Below are 5000 nucleotides of genomic sequence, written 5' to 3' on the forward strand. Positions count from 1 at the left end.
AATATTTTTATTTATACACAATTTCATTATAAATTATATATATGAAATTGTGTATAAATAAAAATATTTGCTATGATAAATTTATTTAAAAAGTTAAAACAAATATTAACATACATTCAAATATTTTATAATATAAAAAAATAAAAGTGTATAATAATAAAATGTCATATTCATAAAAATTATAATTCTTTTAAATATTGTATTTGCTATGATTAGATTATTTAAAAAGTAAAAATAAATATAAAATTAAAATGATGGCATATATTTTTCAAAACAGCAAATTAACCATAACATACAAACTATTACAAAAAAAAAAAATATATATATATATATTTACTTATAATAAAAATGGAAGCATTCCATTTAAATAAAAACAATTTTTATATAAATAAAAATAATTAAAAACAAATTGTGCTTTAAAACATTTAAACCAAAAATAAAGATGTTAGTATAAAAAAAGGATTTGCTATCATTAATTTATTGTTTTTAAAGTTTATAAAAATTTACATATTTACTTAAGACCATACACTGTATATGTGGGCCATGGTTCATATTCAATATGTTAATATTTGTGGGTCATGTGACACAGCGACATCACTACTGACCACTCGATGATTAGTTTTAAACATTATTTACAACACAACTGGGATTAATGATACACACACACACACACACACACACCTGGATCACATCACATACCTCACATAGTTCATATTCTTCAGATAATAACACACAGACACTGAGTTTCCTTCATCAGTAGCATGTGCTGCACATTCCCTCACTTACTGTAACCTTCACACACACACTCACTCGCATACTCGCGCACACACACAGACACAAACACACACTCACTCGCGCACACACACAGACACAAACACACACACACACTCGCACACACACTTGCACACACACACACTCGCACACACACACACACGCACACGCACGAGCGCACACACACACACACACACACACTCTCACTCACACACACACACACTCGCACACACACTCGCACACACACTCGCACACACACTCGCACACACACACACACACACTCACTCACTCGCACACACACACTCGCACTCACACACTCGCACTCACACACTCGCACTCACACACTCGCACTCACACACTCACACACTCGCACACACACACTCGCACACACACACACACACACTCACTCACTCGCACACACACACTCGCACTCACACACTCGCACTCACACACTCGCACTCACACACTCGCACTCACACACTCACACACTCGCACACACACACTCGCACACACACACACACACACACACGCACACACACACACACACACACACTCACACACTCGCACACACACTCGCACACACACTCACTCACTCACTCGTACACACACACTCGCACTCACACACTCGCACTCACACACTCGCACTCACACTCGCGCACACACACTCGCATACTCGTGCACACACACAGACACAAACACACACACTCACTCACTCGTGCACACACTCACACATACTCACTCACACACACTCACGCACGCACACACACACACACACACACACACACACACACACTCGCACACACTCGCACACAAACAAATAAACTAAATTAAAGAGAACTTTTTTAATTTAACTTTTTTATATACATTTTTCAACTTTAGTTTGAAGCTGGAAATTTAATTTTAAATTCTCTATGCTCAAAAAAGTTAATAAATAGACTATAAACTCCAGATGTAATATAACTCAGGACCACAAAACCCCCTAAAAATACAAAATATTAAATAAAAAAACATTGCAGAACTAAAATATAGCACTGTAACGGTCACCAGCTGGAGTGCGCTTGAGAGCCACCAGAGGGCACTGCACACCAGACTATTATCACTCCCTCACAAACTACATTTCCCAGAACTCACTGCCCGGACTCATCATCACTGATTGCTCTCACCTGTGCCTCATCACCCTGTTAGTCTCACTGCGAAGTTTTGGATGTTGTTGCACTGCATTTCCGAGCATTTCCCAGGTTTCATGTCGCTTGGTTTTTGGATTTTTTGCCTGTTCCGTGGATTACTCTTTTGCCTCTGACCCCTGCCTGTTTTGTTTGTTTGTTTGTTTGTTTGTTTGTTTGTTTGTTTGTTTGTTTGTACGGCCTGCCTGTGTTTGGACCTATTGCCTGTATATTGGATTACGTGTCTGGATTGCCCCTTAATTAAAGCTGCCTTTGGATCTCAACCTTCGTGTCTCGGAGCAGTTCGTAACAACATCGGACGAACCCCCCAAAATGGGTCAAAATCCTTAAACAATAACACAACATGATAATTTGTGACATGAACAATGACATCATCACAGAGATTAATAACAGCTCGTGGATATTATCGAGCAGGAACACAATCACCGCCAGCTCACACCAATCAAGCGGAGCCGTAAACAAAAACAAGCGCAAACAATCAAAACAACAACAGATGCTGTCGCCATGGCAACCGGCTGCTTCCTTCCTGTTTGTTATTCTGATGATGTCATGCACATCATGTTCCGCTTAAAGGGCCAGTTCACGCCACAACAACAGCTCGTCATCGTTTACGCGTTTACTCGCACTCGTGTTGTTGTGTGTAAAAGGATGCATGAAGATCCTCCATAACTTATGTTGCACTCCAGGAAAACATGACCTTTTGGTGAATAAATAAATGCCCTCCTAATGCATTCTGTACATTATTATTATTATTATTATTATTTTTGTGCTGGGCATCCAAAATAAAAGTTTTTGTTTACATAATATATATGTGTGTGTGCTGTGTATAATTATTTTATATATATAAATACACACACATACATGTATATATTTAATAAATATGTGTTATTTATATATAAAATATTTATATATAATATAAATTATATATAAATATATATACACAGTATATACATGCAAATATTTCTTAAATATATAGATGCGTGTGTGTGTATTTATATATACAAAATAATTATACGAAAATTAAACTTTCGATATGTGTTAAGACTGCCAAAATATACCAAAATAAGACCAAAATATACATTTATTTCAGATTTTTATAATAATTTTTTTTAAGAGAAAATGTAAAGGAGATTTAACCGTTTAAACTGAGGGGTCCGTTTAAACGACACCGTTTTCAACTAAAAATGTAAAACTTTTTATGTGTTTTGGTCATTCGTTTCCATGACAACAGCATTTTGGTCATTCGTTTCCACGACAACAGCGTTTTGGTCATTCGTTTCCATGACAACAGCATTTTGGTCATTCGTTTCCACGACAACAGCGTTTTGGTCATTCGTTTCCACGACAACAGCGTTTTGGTCATTCGTTTCCACGACAACAGCGTTTTGGTCATTCGTTTCCACGACAACAGTGTTTTGGGAAACGCAAACTTTTGAAAACGTCTCCACGTAAAACGATGACGTCATGCACATGCGTATTACGTGTGTAATAATGGAAAATGAATGTTTGTTTGTAGATCAGAAGTTCATGGATCAAACAGTGTAAATATGTAAAAGGAAAGACGCAGATTCAGGCTGTTTATCATCTGAAAGTTAAAGTTTATGCAAGTAAAATCCATATATTTTGTTTAAAAACATTAATTTAATACTGATGTTGTTTTGTTAGAAAAAGAAAGTGTAGTTTGTCACGAGTTTGGTTAAACCCACTGAAGTCACTGCTAATTCTCATATTATGTGTTTTTATAAATTTCATTTTAATGATATATTCAAATCAAATTTCCCAAAAACATTGATAAATATAAATATATAAATAAATATAAATATATATATATACTAGATTTTGCTGTAGTTCTTGTAACATTTTAAATTTCAAAGAATTTCTCAATTTCTGAATGAACAAAAAGGGGGTAAATGAGGTAATACCACGGTAAAAACATGCTAACATTTTTGTTCATTTGATCAGATACAATATGGTTGTAGTTGAAAAGCATTAAGTTATGACAGTTTCATAAGCACACGTTTGATCCCGGGAATGCAACAGGTTACAGTAACACTTTATTTTACAGTGTCAATGTCACATATGTCACATGTACTTACCATAGTAATAACAGTAAATTATGCATAATTACATGTAATTAACCCTCAACTAAACCCTAATCCTATAATAAGCACATGTAGTTAATTAATATTACTCAGTACTTAAATATATAATTACACTGTTACATTGACACCTTAAAATAAAGGGTTACACAGTTACAGTGTTAATTATAGATTTATACAGTGTAATTATATATTTAAGGACTGAGTAATATTAATTAACTACATGTGCTTATTATAGGATTAGGGTTTAGTTGAGGGTTAATTACATGTAATTATGCATAATTTACTGTTATTACTATGGTAAGTACATATGCCATATGTGACAAGGACACTGTAAAATAAAGTGTTACCAAATAAAGTGTAACGCAGTTTTTAATGCATTACGAGGGTTAATCTGTGAACCTTTAAGGTTAAAATCGTAGTTTGGAGCAAATCTTGCTTATACACACGTTTGTTTGACTGTGAGGAATAATCCACGTGTTTCTACATGATATATTTTAAACTTGCCTGAGAAATATGATGATAACTGAGGTCAGAGTCTCCAGAAGCCTTGAGTCGTGACATGAATAACTTCACACACACATTCCTGAATAACCTGTGTGTGTTCACGACGGTCACATGACCCAACATGGACATCAGACGGTTAATGACTACAGATGCCAGCGAACAGCTGACGCTCGTGTGTGTGTGTGTGTGTGTGTGTGTGTGTGTGTGATGACATGAGATGTTTCTCCATCATTCTGAAGGATCATGTGACACTGAAGACTGGAGTAATGATGCTGAACATTCAGCTTTGATCACAGGAATAAATTACATGTTACTGTACAGTTTAAATGGGTAGAATGATACATAATCATACTGTTATATTTATATATAATTTATTTTGTCTTTGGTGATCAGCTAACAGTTACAGGCATTAAAATATTATATATTAAAACTTCATCAA

The 5000-nt window shown here is 35.1% G+C and overlaps 1 protein-coding gene across 2 annotated transcripts in view; it reads right to left on the reverse strand.

Moving 5' to 3' along the window:
- The window catches only part of ddah1 (dimethylarginine dimethylaminohydrolase 1), a 64650-nt gene that overhangs the window by 23563 nt on the left and 36087 nt on the right, over nucleotides 1-5000 (reverse strand). The gene's annotated exons all lie outside the window — the stretch shown is intronic.

Source organism: Squalius cephalus (assembly GCF_949319135.1).
Source record: "Squalius cephalus genome assembly, chromosome: 18".
Taxonomy (NCBI): Eukaryota; Metazoa; Chordata; class Actinopteri; order Cypriniformes; family Leuciscidae; genus Squalius; species Squalius cephalus.